General features: G+C 35.7%; 1 protein-coding gene and 1 long non-coding RNA gene across 22 annotated transcripts in view; one reads left to right on the forward strand and one right to left on the reverse strand.

Annotated features, from left to right (window-relative positions):
• Nucleotides 1–26,261, reverse strand: part of Ank2 (ankyrin 2) — a 636,862-nt gene that overhangs the window by 225,310 nt on the left and 385,291 nt on the right. The gene's annotated exons all lie outside the window — the stretch shown is intronic.
• LOC144366863 (uncharacterized) lies at nucleotides 2,457–10,146 on the forward strand. Its single transcript, XR_013426007.1, has 4 exons — nucleotides 2,457–2,699; nucleotides 3,164–3,236; nucleotides 7,902–8,025; nucleotides 9,772–10,146. It is a non-coding gene; the product is annotated as an uncharacterized LOC144366863 (long non-coding RNA).

Raw genomic sequence — 26,261 nt, forward strand, 5'->3', positions numbered from 1 at the left:
AACATGGTGATTTCTCATCAAATGTTCCATATCCTTCATCTGTGTGATGTAGGAATTACCTAAGCTCTGACGCTTAATGATATATGTTTACAAACTTTTCTAGAAAGATGTGGTTTTACTCTCCTCTCTTCTTCTCCAAGGTTCTTACAGATTGGAGAAGGTCTATTGTCCACAAACTCTAATAGTGGGTGCTGCTTCTTGAACATATGTGAGCTATTTTATTCACAGCATCAACTGACATTTTTCCAGCTGCACTTCCCTTATACTTTCAGAATTAATTTACCATCTCTAAAGCATAACAATACAACATTTGACAGAATCCTTAACTCAGACTTACGTAACTTAAGACGCTAGAAGCAAATTCCCTACATCTTCATGGAACTGAGATCTGAAACTCTGTACTGACACATGTGAAAGAGATATTTAACCTCTGCAGATTAGAGAAATGTCTCTAGGTGCTAGATGAATAATTCTGCTATGCATGAATTGTTGCCTCTTTCTGTCTCATTAATACGTTACCCATTCTACCTCCACGCCTTTGATTTTGCTTCTTTTTTTAGTCAAGCATGCACCTCCCCTCCTCCACCATCTTTGTTCATTGTCTCCTTCAAAGTTCATCTTAAAATTCACTTTCCCCTAAAAGTCTGCATCACCTCTATATTAATCCCTAAATTTTTTCTAATGTCTTTTTGATGGGACTCTCCAGGCAAGGTGGCAGGAGTCATAATCCCAGTGACTCAGAGGCCAAGGCAGGAAGATCACAAATTTGAAGCCAGCCTTGGCAATTTAGAGGAAACCTCAGCAATTGAGCCAGACTCTTCTCAAAAAATAAAAAGGACTGGGGTGTACCTTAGTGGTAAAGTTGGGACTATTATCAGCTCCTCTTTTTGCATGATATGTCTGGTCTCTCTCACTGACTTCCTCATAGACCTAACTACACACTCGAGGACTAAATGTTTGCTAAATAAATGAACAACAGCAGCTGCAGATAGATGTACAATTCATAACATCAATATTTATCTGGACTATGCTGGTCTGAGCTTCTCTCTCTTATGCATTAACAATAACGATGTCATTTTAAATATCTTTAAGCATGACAAATTTTAACTCCCTTTACTGATTTAAAACAAAGACTCCTTTTAGTGTTTGATACTGTTCGAGATGACTTTTCCTAGAAAAGAAATTGTAGTGCTTTATTAAGAAAGAAAAAAATAACTGACAGTATGAACTAAAAAAGTAATAGGCTGGCAACTCCTAGAAGGAATTTTTTTTTTTTTTTTTTTTTTTTTGGAGAGGGGAAGATACAGGGAATAGAACCCAAGGGTGCTTAACTACTAAGCCATATCCCCAGCCCTTTTTTAATCTTTATTTAGAGACAGGGTCTCACTAGTTGTTTAGTGCCTTGCTAAGTTGCTGAGTCTGGCCTTGAACTCGTGATCCTCCTATCTCAACCACCCATGCCACTGGGATTATAGATGTGCACCACCCTGTCTGGCCAGAAAAATACTTGTTTTCTAAATAACTGGCCATTATGCTTGTTCTGCCCATCTCTCCTTTCTTCTTTTCAGGGAAATTCTCTCATACTTTCTCCAGAGAAACTTGAATATACTATTCATACTCCTATCTTTAGGGCTATCCAAAATATATCATGTGATGGTCCCCAAAGCTTGCTGCTCAGGGCTGAACCAGATTGGGCAAAAGGGGGAAAATACAAACCCTGGCACTTCTGGGATGGCTGAAATTTTCTATTTTCTGATTGAACAGATTTAAGTGAAAAATTCAGAAGATATTAGTAGCTATGAAAACAGAATTTCCAGTGAACAGCTTCCTAGCTATGATCACTCCAAGCTTTGCCAATGATCTAATACTTCCTAATCAAATGCAAAAGTGTGAGGGGTCCATGGGCACATCAGAAGTCAGAACAATCCTAGGTCTGGGGGTGTAGCTCAATGGTAGAGCACTTGCCCAGCATGTGGAAACCCCGAGTTTAACTCCCAGTATCAAAAAAAAAAAAAAGTTAAAACAATTCTTGTTCTCCCTCCCATTGGTTAACTAACAGTTAAGATCCAGATAGGTTCTTCACAAAAGTTTGGGCAAAGTGATAACTTATATACATGACATATTGTCAAATTGAAGCCAAGGTTACCAAATGCTGTGCAGCACTCATGTCTTAATAATAAGCCTGTAGATGGTTGGGATCTCTGTGGACATCTGACAAGGGATATGTTTTCTGCCAGGGCAGAACAATGTCACCTCTGTTCCTCAAAAATGCTTCAAAGTCATTAGGGCAAATTACTCAGAAAGCAAATATTTGCATGTTTGACCACACTTAGTGCAGGATACATGAACTTGATCTACATCTACAACTTAGAAAGTGAAATTCAAATACCCTATGATGTGGCATATTTGCAATATCTTCTTAAATTCCCAGGCATTTACTGTCAGGACTGGGTCTGTATTGCTGTTTCAAATCCATCGCTAGAGAAAAGCAATTAAGGACTGGGAACAAAGGCTGGCTTCTCAGCTGTAATCTTTTGAAAGTGGCTGCTTAAGTCCTTAAAACAGCAAATCTGAAATCCATTCACTGCTGTTCTAAACTTCACCTTTTAAGTAAGAAGTTATGATTACAGAATCATCAGGAAACTAACAGCTTGGAGAAGAAGTAACTGTCTCAGTTCCGTAATTTAAATTCTGCAAAGGTAACATAAAAGAGATCACAGCTACAGAGTGAGATCACGGCTCTTGATAGCGGAGTTTTCTAAAGCTCTCTTCGCAAGGTGTAACTAATACCAGGATTTGTATTACCACTAATTTACCTGTGTGGACTTATGTAACCGTTATCAAATTTAGTCTTCAATTATCTATCTATCTATCTATCTATCTATCTATCTATCTATCTATCTATCTATCTATCTATCTATCTCTTTAGGAGTTAGACCAGATGATTGCTTCAGGTCCCTTCCAAGTCTGCAGTTTCTTGCTTCTAGGACATAGAAATTGTTAACATTTGAACATACACCTAACTTGAGGTGAGAGTCCAAGATGACCATCTATTTAGACAATTAGATTGTGGGGGCGGGGAGGGTAAAAGAATTACTTGGTACATTGCATCATGCTTTCTGCCTCTATGGGCTGGCTTTGTTCAGTCTTGTTTCTCTGGCAGACTCACGAGGAAGATGAAAGGACCATTGTGACACACGACAAACACTATTGGTATCCAGGAGCTCTTTGCCAAGGTAAGGACCCTTATGCTCTTTCTTTCCTGAATATTAGCTCCACTGATAAACTTGTAACATTTTGGAACCCATCTCCTGCCACAGCTTTCTACATCCCACAATTATATGACTTCCACCTGGAAATAATCTTACTCCAAAACTGATTTTGCAGGGCAGTTTTATAGAACTCAGTAAGATAGATCTTTGCAAACAAGCTGTATAAGATAGCAGGGGTCTTACTTTCCCTTAAATATGTTCATAAACATGTTTTTAAAGAGTGAGTTCTATCACATTGAAAATGCTGAAAAAAATAGTTCATCACAAATCTACAGTGTCAAATTAGAAAGAAAGCTTCACTCAGAACCATGGGATTTATTTTGTTTTTCTCTTGAGTTTAAGAAGGTTATTCAAGAACATCACACAAATGAAAAATGCAATGTAGATATTTTTTTTCAATCTAAACTAAACCATGTTTAGTTACACACTTGGTATTTTTCAGTTCATTGTTAATAGAAAAGTTTTATGTAACCTTTGCTGAATTTAAAAATCCATGTAAACAAAGGGGAATGAAGGGAAGGGAGGAGGCATAGGAATAGGAAAGACAATAGAAGGAACCAGACATAACTTTCTTATGTTTATATATAAATACAAAACCAATTAAACTCCTCAATATGTACAAACATAAGAATGGGATCCTAATTAGAATAAGTTATACTCCATGTATATAAAATGTTAAAATACACAGTACTGTCATGTACATACAAAAAGAATTTAAAAAAAGAAAACAAAAATCCACGTAGATTATAGCCTGTACCCTTACCACTTTTTACCAGGATAGCTTCAATTCTAGACTCACCGCTTCAGTCAAATGTATTTAACTAATTAACCTAAAGTGTGATTATCCTATTGCATGCAAAATTCTCAATGCCAACATCATCACATGAAACTAAGGATGAGTTCTTCCAACTTTGGGAATCACTTGCTTATGGAAATAAATTTGGAACATTCTATGCTATAACTTGGGCAGCATGCTCTCTTCTTCCATGTTTGAGTACATTCAATATAATTTATTTGGCTAAAAGTTATGCACATAATGATTTTTGTCAATTGGATCTGTTATATAATTGATCAATCAGGAAAACTGCATGATTTATGCTACACTGGATTCCCAAGTTAACACATGGCATAACTTTTCTAATCGAGGTCAGTATAAATGACCTTTACTGTTTATGCTTTACACAAATTAACCAAAATGGATACTGCCGAGCTATTCATGGCCCACAAACATCAATTAACCAATTTAATTTTACATTCCTTCCAGCTATTATTTTCATTCCAGACTGCTGCCTCTTGACTTCTGGCAAATCAAGGACAATTCTTTAATAGACAGTGTTAACAACTTGTGAAGTTTTCTAAAGCCTACTCCACATAATGCCCAGCACAAAAAGGGCACTCATAAATGTCATTGACTGACATTAAAGAGACCATGAGTCAAGAAATGTAGGGTGTCCAAAGCCAAAAAGGCCATTTGACTAAAATTCTATGTTTTTTCATATTTAACGGGATTTTGAAAAGCAACATTAATAAAACAATTTACCCATTGTACACTCCTACTTTTTCTGAAGAAAAAAAAATCTGTGTATTCATAATACTTAGAAAATGGTCAGCTACTGAAGCAGGGGCTCCCTACAAGCTCTGCATGAAAAGAGGGGCAAGTGATTAAAATTGAAAGGCCAGAAGGGGGCTCTGTGAACAGTCTGGCTTTGAAACCTAAGTGAGTTTTTCGGGTTTTGATTTTTTTTTTCAGTTTACTAACATTTCTTCTAAGTTTTCATTTCTGAACTAAAGGAGGCAGCAAATGATGATCTGAAAAGTATTCAGTTAAGGTGAATTTAAAATTAATAATGCATAGCATAACTTTTGATGAATTAGTGAGGGACTCTGGGGGTCAAAAGAACAACATTCTTGGGGGAAATGACTGTTTGTGGGAGGCTAGGGGGAAAGCTGAGAAGCTACTGCTCCATAGGCTGTCTAGACTATCTATCAAAGAGAACTATCACATGCCACATGCCACGGTAGTAACCAAGTGCTTGAGCATCTAGAAAAGATAAATGGAGGTATTGTATTAGGGAGAGTTTGTAATTAATCTCCCCAAATGATGTCTTGCTATTAGGCGTATAGCAAACCTCACCATTGCTCCAAGATGAATTATCATTACTACAACCAGCAAATGAAAATCCATTTATCCTTTCGATGCTTTTCAATTCCCACTTCGCTTAGTATTTGGCCAATGTTTTCCCTGAAGGTTAATAGGCATGAAGCTACATACATATACTCAGTTTGTTCGTTTACCCTAGATGTTCTAGAGTGAGAATTTTTCATAAGCTTTTTTGGTCCATGAGACACAAAATATGAAGAGTTAATGTTTTGATAACATTTGTCATTACCAAAAAAAAATCTTTAACTGTAAAACCCAGGTCCAAGTAATCATAGACACAAATGTTTTAATCTATTTTCAGATAATAATTTCCTAACAAAATATACATACAACATGTGAAATAAGCAAAAGACATAGACATTTAAATTACATTGTGAGGCAGCAGCCAGGCACTGGGCAATCAAGAACAAATTCAAATTCAAAGTAAATATCTAATGCTAGTTCAAACCAGAGAAGATATGAGTATTTACCTTAGGATTAACAATTAAACCCGATTTATTATGAAGATAGTAACATATTTTCTGGTTCTATGATAAAACATGAATCAAATGTTCACTCAGCTGAACTGAATTTACTCAGTGAGTAACATAAAAATATTGTTTCCTTTAAAAATGCACGTTGACTATGCATTTAATCAAGACAAGTTGCATGCAATTATGAATGATAGATAAACTCAGTTCAATTTACTGCAAAGATTGTGAAAACTTCCAAAATGAGTCTGAATTTCATTGTTTAACTAAACATTTATTTGGGTTCTATTTCAAGATCTCTCTAGAGCAGATTTCTTCTATGTATCCTAAAGTATAAAGAATTGTTTATAATACTTCATATATCATTCATGCTGGAGTAAATATTCTGATTTTGTATTTTTTTTCTCCCTGGCATATGTGAGAATTATTTTTAAGTTTTCGATTATGTCCTACTTTTCTTTCAGAAACAGAATTACTTCACAGACAATCAAAAATTCTGGGAATATAAACATAAAACTATTATAAAATCAATATTATTAACTCAGTCTTCTAAAAATATGTTAGTGTGATCTTATGTCCTTTGTAAAATACTATTGGCTACATATTTCGGAAATTTATTTTGAACTTTAGTACTCCCATCTGTATAATAATGAGCTATAATAAAGAGCTTCTTAGGCTAATGTGTGTGTGTGTGTATGTGTGTGTGTGTGTATGTGTGTGTTTAATCTTTAAAGTTAGAAGTTTATAAATCCTGCTATGAGGTCAGCATATACTTTATCTTCTCTATAGCAAGATAAGAGAGGGAGAAAGGAAGGAAGGAAGAAGGGAGGAAAGGAAGGGAGGGAGGGAGGGAGGAAAATATTAGTTAATGCAGATCTATCTCTAAATCTTAAGGGTTTTTTTTTTCTTTTAAGAGCAGTAGAGAATTTTTTAAGAAAAATGTTTTTCCTTTCTAATAGTTCTTCAGAATACTTAAACACGCTCAGAGCCTTCACGGGTCAATAAAAACTCTCTTTCCTAAGCCAATGTCCTCCTCAAACTTGCTCCTGGCCCAGTCTTCTTTGGCTTAGTATCCAGCTGCCCTAAACACTTTGCTGTCTAAGCTGGAAATCTTAAAGATTTTAATATTCCTTTTCCCGTCCACACAGTCCTGTGGAATGTACTCTTTCTATCCTTTTGCCACTATTTTAGGTCAGTAATTCATTTCCTGCAGGAATCACTGTAACCATCACCTAAACAGTTTCCTGCTTCTAGCCTTGCACTACCTCCAATTCATTCCCCACACTACAGCCAGTGTGTTCTCTCCACAGCTCAGATCTGTTTAGGGCACTCCCTAGAATTTTCACAATAAAAGCCAAACTCTAACATGGTGTAGATCTGATCCCCCTCATCCTAGTCTACATAACCCCATCTTTGCTTTTTCTTTATTGCAATTTCTTCTGTGTTTTTATTAATAACTAATCCTCTAACTGGATCACCTCCCTCCCTCTCAATATTTACAAAACTCTTCTTTGAAGCCCTGCTTGTCCCACAGGTTTAGGGTCTGCTGTGGATACAGAGTCAGCAAGGTGACTGTTACCCTGTATTGTAATTATCTTTTTATGTGTTGGGCTGCCTCAGAGACTAGGGACTTATGATGAACAGATATTTATTTTAATATGTCCCTAGTACTCCTGTCAGTGCCTCTACATGTTAGGCACCCATAATTGATTACTGAATAAATGAACAATAAAAAAAATCTTCCTTTGCACGTTTAAAATATGATTGGTTTCTACAGACATTTATTAATTTATCCCATAAATATTTATTTAGCACTACATGCCAGGCCCAGACACATCATTTAAATAAAAAGAGGCAAATGTGTAATATTACCAATGTACATGCTTTAGTGAATCTCTGAAAATGGTTATCTGTAGTAATTTATCCAATCACCCTTAAATATTCCTTTGTTTTGTTCTTATTACTATTCTGTCAGTTCATGTATGGTTATTTTCTCAGATGTTTGATTTTGTTATGAAATGGTGCAAGCACTGAATCTATTAGTAATTATCTGAAGATGAAGAGAAATGAAAAGAACAAATGCAAAGTAATAAGAGCCACAAACCAGAGGATGGTTTATTAGGTAAGGAGAAGCCTACTGACTACACTATGGATGGTTCGGGGTATTTATAGATATGGTTATAAAACAAACTGAATAATCATTACTAATGCCAGAAATAAAGTGTTCTCTAGAGGTACAAATGGATTCCTCTTACAATGAAAGAGTGCGCGCGCATACACACACACACACACACACACACACACACACACACACACAGCCCTTCAGCTTGGCCATCATGGATCTATAAAGTATTCTGTGTAATAGAAAATTCTTTTCTTTTCTTTTTAAAAAATATTCATTTTTAGTTGCAGTTGGACACAATATCTTTGTTTTATTTATTTATTTTCATGTGGTGCTAAGGATCGAACCCAGGGCCTCGCATGTGCTAGGCAAGCGCTCTACCTCTGAGCCACAATCCCAATCCCACTTCCCACTTGTAGAGCTTTCCTTGTTCTTTCATTACTGGCTCTGTTTTTCCCCACTGTTGGATCATCAAGAGCTCCCTTATGTGCCTTACTGTTGTATCTTATGCTCTTCACAACCATAATTTCTACATGGCCACCACCTTCAATGACATTGCCTCTAATCTATGATACCCACTTCCTTCTCTTCTTCTCCACCATTTATATATATATATATATATTTTTAATTTGCCATATTAATTTTTCATACGTATCATTACTCCCAACAACTTTCAATGTAAATATTAATCTTTTATAGACAACAGCCACCATTAATATAACAAATGCATAAATGCAAAAATACTTCACAGTGATGAGCCTGCAGTAAATCCTCAGAGAAAGAAATGCATTCCTCCTCATTCTCATGGTCAACAACTAACTAAAATACTCAGGTGACCTCTCCTTCCTTGCCATTATCAGATATTTGTACTTCAGAATGTCTAAAACAATAACTATGCATCCTGAAACAATGAGAACCATAAGATAACAAAGTTTTACTTTCATTATTCTAAATGCTTCTAATGTTGAAAATTAGAATTTCCAATTTCTATGCCTATAAACTTATTACACACACACACACACACACACACACTTACACACACGCATATATGTGGGGGGGATGATACTGATGATTGAACTCAGAGGTGCTTTACCACTGAGCTACAATCCTAGCCCTTTTTAACTTTTTGTTTTGAAAAAGGGTCTCAATAAGTTGCTGAGGACCTCTCTAAATTTCTGAGGCTGTTCTCAAACTTTCAATTCTCCTGCCTCAGTCTCCTGAGTTGCTGGGATTACAAGCATCCACCACAGCACTCAATTCTGATTTTATATTTTGACAACTCAGACTATATGGCAAAGTTCTGGTCAGGTTTCACTAAATGGGTCATATTCTATTTAGCTGACCAAGAAGGATATCATGACAATTTAATTTTATCCTAAGTTCTTCTTTAAAAAGAATCATCAATAAGAGTGAATATAGCTTCCATTAACTATTGACATTTTTAAATGTCAGCTTTACAAATATATGTGCATTCTATTTTAATAGCATTCAATTTTAGCTAAGCAGGTGATCAAAGGTTAAAAACCCTCTGAGAAGGTGTTTCCTTCTTGTTCTGAAACCTGATATAGTTCAGTTTATTATTATCCCACATTACGATAAAGGAAGATCACCTTCCTATGTACAGAAGCATCATACAGACCCTTGACCTTGTGGTTCAGCATATAAGGCATTCAAAGACCTTCACTAGCTGCCTATGTGTTTGTATTTGTGTTCAGAAATATCTCAGGGCCCTTCTTTTTTTTTCAGCTTATTTTATTTGTTCTTGCATTTTCTCTGTGGCTTCAGCCAAAAAGAAAGAGATGGAAAAAAAAAAACCAATTTTCAGGAAATTTTAGAAGTATCTCCATCTGCAGTTTGATGAACTGTCTCTGAACTAATCAACTATGTGACATTTGAGCCTGGAGGCACCTACCACAACCCTCTTCCACTTTACAAGAACTTCTTGTTGAAGACATCTAGAACTCCATCTGCTTTGACGCCATTTTGGTTACCAGAAGTCCTAGCAGTATGGATGGCCTGAGCCTTCGGTAGTTTAGAGTATTCTGTCCTCCTCCATCTTCCATTCTTGTTATTGGAGACCTTGCTTAGTGTAAGCTACATTACAACTCCTAATAGACTCTCTTCTATTCTGTTTGCTCCATTTCTTGAAATAGTAAAAATATTTTTCCATATTTTAGTGATACACATTCTCCATCACAGCTACTTTTCTTTAAAGAAGTATAAGGTCAATTGGAGAAATATAGGGACAAGTTGTCCAGAGTCTTATGTTTTTTTCTTCCTTCTTTAACCTCACTTTCCCTATTTCACAAAAGGGAGTTATTGTCATTTCCAACCCTGGTGTTGCTGAGGAGATTAAAAAAGTTGTTTCATCAAAAGTTCTTAGGACAGTGCAGTTGGCACATGGCGTTGCTCAGAAAGTTTGCCATTAACTATTTTCCCTCAACTCCACTCCTTTTTCTTTTTGAATCAGACAGCTCCAAGTTTTATGATCTGTCCTACAGTTTAATTAAAAAATAGTGATATCTGGCCTGGCATGGTTGTGCAAGCCCATAATCCCAGCAGCTCAGGAGGCTGAGACAGGAGGATTGTGAGTTCAAAGCCAGCCTCAGCAAAAGTGAGGCACTAAGCAACTCAGTGAGACCCTGTCTCTAAATAAAATGCAAAATAGGGCTAGGGATGTGGCTCGGTAAAATCCCCAGTACCTCCCCCCCAAAAAAGTGATATTTAATTTTAAAATACTCAGATAGTGTATCATCATAGAGACCAGCATGGTTTAGAGAAAAGGCATGGGCCTGGAATCCAGCACCTGGGATCTGTCCCTTAAGGCATTTATTTGCTGTGAAATTTGGGGGGAAATGAATCATTTTAAGCCCCATTTTCCGCCCCTGAAAAAATGAGGTTAAAAATATCTACATCATTGTAGGAACTACATGATTTAATAAACAATCGCAAGAAGCCAAGTATCAAGCCTTCATGTTCTTATTTCTCATTTCCTCACACCTGGATCTTCTGAGGCTTCCCACCTGCTGCTTCCATCCATCCCTGATTTCAAAATAAAAGGGTCAAACTTCCTCAGGCTTCCACCTAGTGGTGACTCACAGTGAAGTCACCCTGGGAACAACTCCTCCTGCCCCCTTGTTACTCACCCACCACTTGGTGCCTTCACCTTTGTCTAGGGACAACCAATAATTAAGTTGCCCCCAAATAGAACTTCATTTTCTTCTTCACGTTGTCACTGAACCTCAACCTTTATTTCTAAACTTGGCCTGTAGGACCAGAATACTACTGCCCACTCTTGCTGGGGGCGCTGCTGTGAGGAGGGTGGTGGGTACAGCCCTCAGGGGATTTAGTCACTACATTTCTCTTTCCCAGTATTGACGTGTTGTCCCATGATTAATATCAATGGGTAATGGTTGGCCAAGAACAGAAGTGAAGCCCCTCCTTACTTGATCCCCAAATACTAATGGTCGATGGAAGTCCCCCTGGCCTTATTCCCTCACCTGAATGAAAACCCCCAGTGTTGACTATTTCCCACCATGAGCCTGAGGTCATCCTGTGACAACATGCCTGACCTGCCCATCTGGTACACTGCCTTCTCTAGTCGGTTCTCTTCACCCCACCCATAGTTCACAATTCCTCCAATTCACAGACTGTGCTGGGCCCATGAAGTACCATCAGGCCTCAAGCTATAGAAAGCAGTTCTGTGGAAGAAATCTATAATTTAAATTTCAATAATTTTTAAACTTACAAAAATGTTCTTTTAATTTTATGAACTTACTAAAAGGATCTACCTCACAGTCAAATCTTATTAAAATGATCATTCCCATAAGTACTTTTATTTTTCCAGTACTGGGAATTAAGCCCTCTACCACTGAGCAATACCTCCAGCCTTTTTTATTTTATTTTTGAGACAGGGTCTGATTAAGTGTCTGAGGCTGGCCTCCAACTTGCAATCCTCCTTACTTAGCCTCCTGAGTTGCTGGGATTATAGATATGTACTACTGTGCCCAGCCCATAAATATATTTAAAGTACACACTATAATAAAACTTTAATAATGTACCTTCGATATGTTAAAAACTCAAGGGGGAAAAAAAAACAAAGGAAGAGATGTATTAGAACACACATAAAAAGGAAGCACATTCTGAAAAAAAATAGAATATAGACACATATGTTTGTATGTGTGCACATATACATAAGTATCATACTATACAAACAGAATTATAAGCACAGGTTTTCTCAAAAGACCTCCTCCAAAATGAGCTCATTAAAAGCCAAACTACACCAAAACAAAAACTCTATAATCGAGTTGCAAAGGGGCTTATGGTCTGATAGGTTGTGACATTTCAGAATAGTCTCTTGTTTTTTCTTTTATATGGTGAAGTATTTTCCTAGTCAACTTTATCACTTTGGTCAAATTCTTGACCTAGCCACTCCATGGCTTTAAATGATAATTGAGCTCAAAGAGGAAAAGGAAGGAGGAAAGAAAAAAGCCTTTGAATGCTCAGCCTTTTGTCTATACATTTCACTCTAATATCTTGCCAGATGTGTTTTTATCTCTGAATTTTCTATGAAAATGTATGTGGTTTCACACAGAGAAAAACTTCTTCAGGATATGTGGAGTCACAAAGATCCCATTTAAATCTACTGTGCTTTAGGAATGTCAGGGGGGTTTCAATCCAGTGACAATATGCTGCTTGTTGCAACAGAAGCCAGCCCTGGGTATTCTGTGTTACAGGTTTGTCTTCACTTGGGAATCTATTATAAACACAGCGACAGGCCCCACCACTAAGCCTAAATGAGGTTCACACTCCTATTCCGTGTTTCACTCTTGTATTCCAATAATGTGCTTGCTCTTCAGCAACTTTCAAATGTGAGAAACCTACAGAGACCAAGTAGTCGAATTTTTACAAATCACTAGAACACTGATAATGTCATGTGAGGAATGAAATCTAGATTTTAGTAATCAGCCCTTACCCAGACAATCTGTACACCTGGGTCATGGCATATACAGATAAATCATGACAGGAGCTTGAGTGACATTCATCAAAGTAGGGTAGAAAAAGAACAAGGAAATTTACAGAGTTTGGCCATGCTTTAGAGCAGTTAAACATGCCACAGGTAGGTGGAGTGTGAATAAGAATCAAGGTTAATGGGAAAGAAAAACAGTACAAATAGTTTTGAGAAGGAATTGCTGACCCAATATAGTATACTTCAAGTATCCCAGAGGAAGGTTTCAATCCTGCAGACTAAGAAATGTGTATTGCAAAGAGAATTTATAGCTTCAAAACTATTAATTTAAAAATTTTACAGTTTTTAAACCTTAGTGTGCTATTTTTTTTGTGGGGGGTTCCCAGGGATTAAACCCAGGGGTGCTTAACAGGGTCTTGCTAAGTTTCTGAGGGCCTCACTAAGTTGCTGAGGCTGGCTTTGAACTTGGAATCCTCCTGCCCCCGCCTCCCAAGCTGCTGGAATAACAGGCTTGTGCCACCACACCTGGCCTTAGTGTGATTTTTAAGATAGAAACACAATGTATTAATATTTAATGATCAATGGTACAAAGGAAGAAACATATTTCTCTTGAAAAAAGAAATTATCCTTCATAACATTTTCAGTTTCCTTGTTGATTTATAAAAGAGAAGACCTGTTTACAAAATCTTTAAAAGTTCTGATCCAGTTATGAAACAACTGTTCGTGCTAGGTCCAATCCATAGGTTGCCTAAGAAAACGTCTCTTTCTAGGTTTGATTCAGAAGACTAACGTATGACAAATCTGAATTTAGGACACAAAAATAGTAATTGGTTGTTTAGAATCAGTAGGGCACTATTGTGTCTTAGGCAATGGTGATACTCGCTATAGGAAGAAGATCAGTGGTCATTCTGTGCACAGCAAGCTGGTCAAGTCCTGTGGGATCAGGGCATTTGTCTTTTCTAGGCATGATGCTATTCTGGCAAATTAAAATTTCAAAGTGCACAGGCTTAAGGAAAGAAGCTCTTTGAAGTAAACACGTTCAATTATCCTTATATCATTTGGTCATTTATATAAAGAATGTACATATAACCCAATGTAGATACTGTCATGGTCTCTCAACAGTATTACAGTGCTGTACAAGCTGTTTAAGAATGAATGCTCAACTTACAATATCACTATACATTTAATTATAACTGAGGATTTGGTTTACAAAGTAAATGTACATTACATATCTGAATATTTTGCTAAGAAAAATTGAAGTAGGCAAGTGAAATATTAAAAGCAAAGACAAGAAGGAAGATTTTCACTGAGTTTGATCATGCTGTAGCAAAGTTAATTAAAATGAGAAATGGAGTAAGTTTTGGGAGGGGACAAGGGACTCACAATTCATGAATTATAAGGATACTCTCTGTATATGGAAAGTAGCTGCATGCTCGTGTAAACAGCTGTTTCTGTTTCAGTGGTACTAATAGATACGTAAAGATCAATGGTACAAAGGAAGAAAAATATTTCTCTAGAAAAAAGAAATTATTCTTCATAACATTTTCAGTTGCCTTGTTGATTTATAAAAGAGAAGATATGTAATATTTCTATGTACATATTGCTTTCAAAACTACTGCATCATTTTAAGTCCTTAAAACTATGTTTATATATGTGTGTGTATGTGATATTAATGACATACATCTTGTGTATATGTGATTATTAACTGAAATTTACAGATAAGAAAGCTGAGGCCAGTCATCAGAGATTATATACAGATATTGCACAGATTCATGGCAAGTCTTAGTTACAAAAGAGGTGAAAGAATAGATAGTTCTTTATGTAATTCAAGGTAAATAAAATTAGAATTTTGCAAGCCAATAAGAAGATGAAAATTGTTCAACAAATATTGTATCATATATTTAACACACTGGCAAGGGAAAAACCCAGTTTTACCCATTATCCAAAAAAATAAGAAAAAAAAATCTTTTAAATGACTGTTTACTCAAAAAAGGAACAGGAATAAAATGGTAAAGTTAAAAAAAAAAGCCACTGCATTTGTGCCAATATCATCTAAGTTAAGAATGCAGTCTCTTTCAGACACATGACCAATAAAGACAAATTACAGATATTTGAAAAATTGTACTATCATGAACAAAATACTGTATAGACATTTTTAACCTTTGAGCAATGACAGTATTTCCTTTTCTCCTTTTGTCACATAAAAAGGGAGAAATCTGTTGATAAAAATAACTAATATTTCTATGTACATATTTCTTTCAAAACCACTGCATCATTTTAAGTCCCTAGAACTATGTTTATATGTGTGTGTGTATCATATTAATGAGATACATCTTATGTATATGGCATTATTAGTTGAAATTTATAGATAAAAAAAGCTGAGGCCAGTCATCAGACATCAGAATTTGGTGGAGCTGAGATCTGAGTTAAGGACTTCCAACTCTACATTTCATATAATTTCTACTACATCCAAAGAGAAAGAACATTTGTTGGTCTTTTATATACAAAAAGTCTCTGCATCATCCTTCCACCAATGCAAATTTTCCATATATAAAGCAATGAATTTTTATTTTCCCCTGACATGTATTTGACATTTGTTTTTGTCAATTGACTATCATTTCTTATATTAACGAATAACCCTGAAATCGTTTTGAGTCACCCTTTTTTCTATTCTAGTTGCGGGCTAATCCATCCTGTTTCCCTCCCTGCTAATTTTCCTGGGCAGCCATTCAATCCAAGCTCTGTTTATCTCTCTTGGTTTACTGTAACAGTCTCCGGGATGACCTTGCTAGCTTTACTTCCTCCCCATGATCTTTCTTTCTAACAAAGCCTTCCATAATTTCTAATTTTTTTTCTGCTTGAGTTTAGTTCCTCATTCATTGCTTTGAAGACCCCTTAACTTTATTTCCAAATCTTTTCTCCCTTCCTCTTTGTTCATGCCATGTTGCTCACCAACTTCCATTTCCAACCTGTGAGATATTCCCTCCACCCCAAGCTAAACTTAACCATCCTCCAAGTCCAACCTCGATTTCAAAGAACCAGCTATTACACCTAACCTTGTACACCCTCTATTCTTTCTACTGAGGTTAATCTTAAATACCAATCTAAAAGAGAAATTAGTTGAGAGAAAATAGTTTTTAACTCAAGAATCTTTGCCAATCTCAATTTAAAATATAGTCCACAAATTTGCTATACATTTCATCATATTTCAACATATTCAAATAAAATTATATGGTTGTCCTGAGGTTTGATGATAGCTCACAGGATCATGGGTTTTTTTTGTTCTTGTACTTTTTGTTTTTATTTTGGTGTTCGTAAACTTTCTTAATAAAACAAAATTCATTCAACGGGAAAAAGATTGAGTGCACAGTTGTTATTCAGTTAATACGTGTTTGATCAAAGAGACTGCAATAGCCATAGTTACAACGTGTGTGTATTGTACACATCTGAACCCACTTTGGAATTAGACCAGAAGCTTCATGGAAAATGAAGCATGGCAAATTTTCATCCAAGACAAGAAGGAAAAGAAATGAAACAAGCTCTATTTAAAATAGCTGCTCATTGATTCTAAGTTTTAAAATCAATTAAAATTTTTTAAAAAATTATCTGAGTTTCCTGATTATAAATTGAATGTTGAAGAATTTTAAGATCATTAGGGTGACCAAACTGCTTCATAAGCTCTTATTCAACTTAATGTAGAATACACGACCCAGAAGGCTTCTACGTGAAAGCCAATGGCTTAATTACCAAGTTTCATTTAAAGGCAAAACATTTGTCATTGGCTTACTTCAAACTCTTCTTCTACACCTTTCAGTGCTGCTTTCTAGTATGAAAGCTAAAAATTCTGAAATGTTAGATCTTATGTGAAATGACCGGGTATGTGTGCTCTGGGTTACATACAAAGCCCCTTACATGATTCAATGAAGGGTTGGTAGCAAGGGCATTGGCATCTGCTCCTTGGTCCTTTGTCATCTGCCTTCTCCACACTAAGGATAAATTGTGTCTCACAGATGGCTTTTTTCTTCTCCCACCCACACCCAGGCTTTGATTCCTGTCCCAGAGCCCACACTGAGCCCTGGGGTTAATATGTGACCACCCTGAACAAAAGCCCCTCGCCTCCCAAGTAACCTCCATCTTCAAAGGAGTCACAGCTTCCAGGTTACCTGGTCCACTTACATCTGTGGGTCTTTGGCATTTTAGAATGCGATGTGGTCTAGTTTGAGGCAAGAGCCATAAATAAGGAAGAAATTTGTACTACAGCCCCTGGAAGAACTCAGCAGAGTTTTTATTTTTTGCCAAGTTGTGCAGTTGAATGGTGTGTGAATTGCTGAGTTTTCTTCCAGTGTTTATGTGGCGCTTTCCATCACGGGACCCTACAACTCAGACGGCCATCATCACTGCCCTTGTGTCTCTGCAAAATGATTAACAGCACCATGCTGATGTTTTTCTGTGGTTTCTAATTCCTGGTGCTATCAGTGTACAAAGTACCTAATAGAAAATAAGGGAACCACAATAAACTTCTTCCTTCCAGGGACTCAGTGAGTGAAATACAAAACAACCACCGCACAGCTTCATATGATTACTTCATTTTCTATATATACTGCTTTAATAACTTCCAGAAAAGTGTAAACACCACAACAGGAACTATGTCCTTCCATTATTTCATCTGCCAGGTAAGAAAAAATTTGCATCATATATTAAAAAATAGATAACCTTAAATCCAACTTAATGGCTCAAATGATATTTTATTCTTGTTATTTGTGAAAGTTGCTATCACCTCAGATGGTGTGTGAGCTCTGTGGGAGGTCACTATGTCTGGGACAGAGAGTCAGCTCAAAATAATTCACAGAGAGTGAAGAAAACCTTGGGAATTCCACCAAACTATCTCAGTTAGCATAATGAAGGGAAGCAAAGTCACGATTTACAAAAAAAAAAAAAACAAAAAAAAAAAACACAGCATCATATGAGAACAGAAATAATTCTAAAGGCACTAAGATCCTCATCATTTTAGAGCAATAAAAACTGAGGTCAGATGAATTTTTACCCAAGGTCACAGTTGGTATATAGAATTAAGCTCAAGTCTCTTTTTAGGGAGGTTTAGTAATGTCTGGTAATTTTGTGTAACCATTACTTACAAAATTAGGCCAGGCATGGTGGCACACACCTGAATTCTCAGCAGCTCAGGAGTCTGAGGAAGGATATTTTACAAATTCCACGCTAACCTCAACAACTAAGGGAGGGCCTAAGCAGATCAGTGAGACCCTGTTTCAAAATAAAAAATAAAAAAGGCTGAAGATGTTGCTCAGAGGTTAAGCACCCGTGGATTCAGTCTCTAGTATAATAAAAAGGAAAAGAAAAGAAAATTGAAATAGCTTCTTTCTGGTATGTTGTATCTTCTTCATAATCTTTGATTCCACTCCCATCTCTTATCCTGTTCCATGTGGATAAGCAGTTAAACTTTGTTTAAAATGCACCAGCAATATTTGATTGGATTTTGTTTTTGTTTTTGTGTTTTGCAGTAATGGAGGTAGAATCCAGGACCACTCTACCACTGAGCTACTACCAGTACTTCTTTTATTTTATTTTGCAACGGGATCTCCTGAAATTGCTTGGGCTGGCCTCAAACTTTAGATCCTCCTGTCTCAGCCTCCAGAGTCATTAAGATAATAGGTGTACACCACTGTGCCCAGCTTGATCTTTATATTATCATATTCGTAATTTTTATATCATTTGCTTTAAAAAAATAGTCCTGAGATTAAATGGAGCTCTAAAAGCAGACATTTAGCAAAACTATCATTAATGATATGTAAATACACAAAGAAATGTCATTGTCACTCTTACAATCAGCATGTTTTTATTTTTTTTTCTTTTATTTATTTTTTTATTATTGGTTGTTCAAAACATTACATAGTTCTTGATATATCATATTTCACATTTTGATTCAAGTGGGTTATGAACTCCCATTTTACCCTGTATACAGCTTGCAGAATCACATCAGTTACACTTCCATTGATTTACATATTGATATACTCATGTCTGTTGTATTCTGCTGCCTTTCCTATCCTCTACTATCCCCCCTCCCCTCCTCTCCCCTCCCCTCTTCTCTCTCTACCCTCACTACTGTAATTCATTCCTCCCCCTTGTATTATTTTTCCCTTTCCTCTCACTTCCTCTTGTATGTAATTTTGTATAACCCTGAGGGTCTCCTTCCATTTCCATGCAATTTCCCTTCTCTCTCCCTTTCCCTCCCACCTCTCATCCTTGTTTAACGTTGGTCTTCTTCTCGTGCTCTTCTTCCCTAGTCTGTTCTTAGTTACTCTCTTTATATCAAAGAAGACATTTGGCATTTGTTTTTTAGGGCTTGGCTAGCTTCACTTAGCATAATCTGCCCTAATGTCATCCATTTCCCTCCAAATTCTATGATTTTGTCATTTTTTAATGCAGAGTAATACTCCATTGTGTATAAATGCCACATTTTTTTTATCCATTCGTCCATTGAAGGACATCCAGGTTGGTTCCACAGTCTTGCTATTGTGAATTGTAATCAGCATGTTTTTAGCAGATTAGAAACAAGTGAGTTAAAATTGGTAATTAACAGGTCACCTTGCAAAAAGTAAAAAGTTGAGAAATAGATATCAATGTAAAATAATGGTATTATTCCTGACTGGATAAATTGATTAATATCTTTATGATGATGATTGTACCCCCTTATATTTCTCTTCCTTAATATTACTGATAGTGTTTTCTATTAAGGTATTCCCCATTATAAGCAGCATAGTAATAATATACAATGAAAGGATATATCTAGAAGAAGTCTAAGTTGAATATAAATGAAGCTCTATGGGTGCTTTCTATAGCAGAACTTCTAATGAAAATAGGGAAAACTGAAGGAGTAGTTCTAACTGTATGGGCTAAAAAGTCTATTCCAGAATTCTATTCGACTGAGTAAGGGATTCCTTTCTGATGGCCTAGAAATTGACAGTTAGCCAACCAGAGAGTGACACCTCCACTGGTCACCTATTCATGCCAAACTAACAACAAAACAAAACAAATAAAAGACCCCCGTACCATACGAAGTTGAGAATTTAAAAATATTAAAAGATCAATGCTCTCTCCGAGGTGTATGTGGTAAAGATTCTCTCCCATTCTGTAGGCTCTCTCTTCCCGTTATTGTCTCCTTTCCTATGAAGAAGTTAGTTTGAATCCATCCCATTTATCAAGTCTTGATTTTACTTCTTGGGCTTTAGGAGTCTCGTTAAGAAAGTCAGGTCCTAAGCTGACATGGTGAAGATTTTTCACTATTAGGCACAGGGTCTCTAAGTCCTTGATCCACTTTGAGTTGAGTTTTGTGCAGGGTGAGAGATAGGGGTTTAATTTCATTTTGCTATATATGAATTTCCACTTTTCCCAGCACATTTGGTAAAGAGGCTATCTCTTCTTCAGAATTTAACACCAAAACAAACAAACAAAAATAACTCCAATCAATAGATGAACTGAACAGTCATTTCTCAGAAGAAGATATACAATCGACCTACAAATATATATAAAAAATGTTCAACATCTCTAGCAATTAGAGAAATGCAAATCAGAACTACACTGAGATTTCATCTTACTCCAATCAGAATGGCAATGTTCAAGAATACAAGCAACAATAAATGTTGGCGAGGATATGGGGGAAAAGGTAACCCATACATTGCTGGTGGGACTGCAAATTGTTGCAACCACTCCAGAAAGCAGTATGGAGATTCACCAGAAAACTTGGAATGGAACCATTTGACCCAGTTATCCCACTCCTCAGCATATACCCAAAGGACTTAAAATCAGTATACTGCAATGACACAGCCACATTAATGTTTATAGCAGTTCAATTCACAATAGCTAATGAGATATTACTAATGGAATATTACTAAGCCTTAAAGAAGAATGAAATTATGGCATTTGCAGGTAAATGTATGGAACTGGAGGATATTATGCTCAGCAAAATAAGCCAATCCCAAAGAACCAAAGGCTGGATGTTTTCTCTGATATGCTGACACTAATTCACAATAAGGGGGTGAGGGAGACTAAGGAAGAATAGAAACACTTTGAATTAGAGAGGAGTGAAGGAGGATAGGGGATATGCGGGTATGAAGGATAGTAGAATGAATCAGACATCATCACCCTATGTGCATATATGATTACATGACTAGTGTAACTCTACATCATGTACAATCAGAAGAAGTTATACTCCATTTATGTACAATGTGTCAAAATGCATTCTACTATCATGTATAACCAAATAGAACAAATAAAACATATAACAAATAAAAAATTTTAAAAATATTAAAAGGAAATATCTGAAGATTCAGGGGAGATTATTCATTTATTATTCCTTCTTCATCTTCCCATAAATGACATTTTATGTGAATAAATCAAAGAGATTGACCAAAGTCAAGTACAAGAAACAAAAAGTAGCTGCTGACCTGTATTAGAATTTCTAGAAGTGCTGTCATCTCCAAAGATTTGAGGCCTCTATGGCTGCTAAGTTACCAATTAATTCCCTAGGACATTTAGTTGCATTCTTTCAAAACAGCACAGCCTGTTTAAGAAGTAACTTTAAAACCACAATCTAGTACTTTTCTTCAAAAATTTAGATTTAGATGAGTGCTCAAACTCAATTTAGTTTATGTAAAACTCAGAAACACCCAAGCCTCCTTCTGAAAGATTATTCCATGAGGGAAAATGTAGTCGACCTGCAAATCGTGAAGCCTGACAAGGTAACTCTTAAATACCTGTTCCTCCTCTCCATGCTCAGAATTAATTGGTTATTATATAGACTAATTATTCTTATTAAAGTTTCAAAAGGTTGCCAGTGTTTCCTATCTACACATGGAAAAATTTTCTCATGGCAATTTAGAGTCATTCTTATTATCATCCATAAATCTGTTTCTGCTCCATATTTCAAGATGAAGTAGATTAGAGGTTGGTGAACGAACACAAATATTTATTTTAGTTGTTTCCAATGATGGTTAAAATTATCAAGGGAGTTTTTAAAAATAGTAGATTATGCTCTGCTTTCCTTCCCTTTCTACCTCAGGATTCTGATTTATTTTGAATGGGGCAGATCATTCTGATGAGACTTGCCACAGTAAGCATTTAAAATCACAACCCACCTTTGGAGTGAAAGGGTCATAGTCCAATGGCTTTGTATTTCCACTGATTCCTGCAAAACTTCTACAAAGTATTTTAAGTATTCTTTTTGCTGTCAAAATATGCTGTAAATGTTATTATTTTTATATAATCGATGAATAAGATGTCTAACAATATTAAAAATTTTATAATAAAAATCACCAATGAATTCCTCCTGATTTTTAAAAGATTAAAATGTTTAGATGAATGCAGATTAAGAGAAAATATTAATTGGGCTGTATATAAGACTTTAAATTCCAAAAATAAATCAAACTCACTCATAGTAGCTTTTTAAATTAAGATCTACCTTTTTTTCTTCAAAAGTCTTCTTAAAAACTTATCTCAAGGCATATAATTGTGTCTATTTTTGCCACAATCACGCAAATTTGACAGCTGTATCCCCAATCTGGTAGTTAGTCACCCACTCAGTAGTTGAAAGAGGTTCTTTATAATTTAAAAAAACTAATAAAAACTCAGATTTACGGTGCTGGGAAAGAGAGCCATTAATAGTGTTAGAAAATTTACATAAAAATAATTCTTCTAGCCAAGAAAGGATTTGTGAATTGAGCTAAGGGAATGGAAGGAATTTTAAGGAAGAAGCTGGTTTAAAATATGATGATTTTATGGAAGCCTTCAATTCAAATAACTGTACTTCAACACGTTTATTTAGACTGAAATGGGATAAGTTAATGATCAAAACTTTCTCATTTACAAATGGACATTAGGACATGAGAAGGACATCTGTCCAGATAAAGTTCAAGACATCACACATCTACCTGTGTCAGTGTGGTTTCTGCAAATATCAACATATTGATAAAGAAATTCTGGGGAGTGAGTCACATAAAGACAGATTGATGTAGTTCCTAAAAAAATGTCGCTAGGAATTTTCCATGTTTGGAGAGCTCTAGAATGTAATACATTATACAGGGCCACATTACTCAGTTATGATTTGTATTTTTAATCACATCGTATTTGGTTTGGTGCCCAGAAATCTTCGTACATACGTGGTTCTTGACTAAGTGTTGCTGCTTCCAAAGCTGCACTGCCCTTTGGAATCAGGCTGCCGAGTCCCCAAGCAGAAGGCTCAAGGACAGGAGGGATGATCAGCCTGCCCACTCTCTTCCTACACAGCAGGGTTCACTCACAGACCACAGGGAGAAGCAGGCACAGCTTGTCACTTGTCATGGTTCACGTTTATAGTCGTCTCCTGTTATTTGCAGGAGACACAGTCCAAGACCCCAGCAGCTGCCTGAGACTGTGAATAGTACCAAATACTATGTGTACATTTAAACCTATGTTGAGGTTTTATTTATAAAGTAGGCACAATAATAGATTAACAACAATAGCTAATAATAAAATGTCACAAAAGTAAAAAGAAACTCCAATAAAAGTTATGTGAATGTGGTCTCTCTCGAACCATCTTGTACTTTCTCCTTCTTACTTCAAGGAAGCATGGTCTATCCAAATAGCCAGCATCACTTCTCTTGCCCCTTGGGGCCACTATGATGTTTAAAAGGGTTAGCTGGACGCAAGAACTGTGATACCATGACAATCATCTGGTAACTGACAGGGCTACTAGGTGACTACAGCAGGGGACATGTCCAGCATGTGTATGCTGGACAAAAGGAGGATTCTTATACTGGGTGGGACAGATTGGAATGGCAGAAAATCTCATCTGACGACTTAGGATAATGCACAGTTTAAAACTTATGAATTATTTTCTTCTAGACTATTTTCAGATAAACTGAAACCATGGAAAACAACAACACCTCAGACAAGGGGCAACTACTGAACTGACAACTCATTCTTACAACATAATTCAAAAGTGATAGAAAATATTCTCTCAACTTGCAAGTAAAATACTCTTCCACTAAAAACTTATAACTTTTAAAAAACTTTACCTCTCAATGTCCCCTTACAACTTGGTGAGGCATCCATTATATAGACTCAGTAATAACTCTTATTGTCATCAATTAAATAACCAAATACACAAGTGGGGGTGTCCCACAAAAGCTATCCTAGAAATAGTTAATCCTGATTCCTTCAAAAGAATAACTACATACAGGTAAGCAAAGAACCAATCAGAATCTTTTCCTGTGAGATTCAATGAAAAGGACTGTAGAAGAAAGATTTCATTTCTACTTAATCCCATGCAAAATTACATTGTACTTTAATAAATGTAAGTATGCAATTACATTTTTTAAAATACTGAAGAAATTGTAATAAAGAATGATAACCTGAGAGTTTATCTTTGCCACACCTGGCAACAATTTAAGGAGTAAATATTGACTGCTAGTAATTTTCCAGTAAATCTCATTAAATATTTTGGTGCAATTGCAATAGAATTACAATCTCCAATTTATATAGTTTCCCTCTATACATTATTTCATTTATTCTCACAATACTTAAATTTCAGCAGTAGAAAAGCATTTTGGAGGTAAAGAAATATAAACATTGGTAGATTAAATATTTACTTGTCTTCACTGTTGGTATAAAATCAAGAGATCCTCTTACTTTTACTCCTCAATCAACTGTATAACCAAACAGAAGCAGAGTTTAAATTCTCACACTGTCATAACCTGGTTGTGCATGATTAAAGAAGTTCCACAACTTTTTGTGTCTTGGTTTCCTTATTTGTTCAGAATAATACCTCATATAAAGGATTATTAATAAGGTTAAATGGCACACTGTGTGAAAATATCAGATTTAGGCTCCTAGAGGCACTTAATAAATTATTATAAATATTTTTTCACTAAGTGAAAACTCTGGCATTTTAATAGTATAAATTAAAATAATAAGAAGAATTTCTTGGGCATCAGTATTGCTAAGAAATGGTTAAATTGTCTTTTATGATTCTAATAAGTGATTGATTGGAGAATGGTTTGTCTGAGCTGAGAAATGGAGATTATAACTATTTCTTTGAAAATTCATGGTCATGTGTTTAATGAAAAAGATTATTTAAATATATACTTTAATTCTACACAGCAAAGAAAACAGTTTAGAGTGTACAGAGAGAAAACATTTATCAGCTACTCTCTTGACAGAGGATTAATATCCAAAATACATAAAGAACTCAAAAATCACCAAAAAAAAAACCCAATCAGTAAATTTGCAAATGAACTAAACAGATATTTCTCAAAAGGAGAAATATAAATGACCAACAAATATATAAGAATGTATAACATCTTTAGCAATCAAAGAAATACAAATCCAAACTACAATGATTGTAAATTAGTATACATTGTCGGTAGGATTGCAAATTAGTACAACCCCTGTGGAAATCAGTATGGTGATTCCCCAAAAGACTAAGACTGTAATCACCATATGAACCAGTTATTCCACTCCTCGGTATTTATTCTGAAGAATTAAAGTCATCATACTACAGTGATGCATGCATACTCATGTTTATAGCAGCTCAATTCATAACAAATAAATTATGGAATGTATCTAGATGTCTATCAACAGATGAATGGATAAATAAAATGTGGTCTCTACACACAATGGAGTTTTACTCAGTCATGAAGAATGGAATCTTGTCATTTGCAGGAAAATGGGTGAATGGGAGAACAGCATGCTAAGTGAGATAAACCAGACTCAGAAATAGAAGAGGGACCAGTAGAGAAAGGGCACTGGGGAGAGGGAGGAAGAAAAGGAAAGGGGGAAGTACAGAGAATGAAATAGACTAATTTATGCTATGTGAATGTACAAATATATAATAGCAAATCCCACTATTATGTATAGTTATAATACACCACTACAAACTCAAAACAAATAAATATATGCTTTACTCTCAAGGATGCAGTTTTTGTTGTAGTTATTGTTTTATTTTACTCATTCCCTGAAAATTTTTTCCCATATTAAAAAAAAAGCTTAGAAATAGCAGTTATTCATAGAAAGACCTGCAGTCACTAAGTCTTAAAAGTTTGTTAAAATTCTGATAATTCACTTAGCTATTCCTTTTGGTACCCTTCTTAAGTATAAAATTATTAGATTCTAGTATAGGAACTAGAAATTGGACATAGAAAGAGAACACTTAATATTAACAGGATATATCATCTTATTCCTATAAAAAGCCAGATCAATATACCCTTTTGTGCAA

Source organism: Ictidomys tridecemlineatus, chromosome 9, assembly GCF_052094955.1.
Source record: "Ictidomys tridecemlineatus isolate mIctTri1 chromosome 9, mIctTri1.hap1, whole genome shotgun sequence".
Lineage (NCBI taxonomy): Eukaryota > Metazoa > Chordata > Mammalia > Rodentia > Sciuridae > Ictidomys > Ictidomys tridecemlineatus.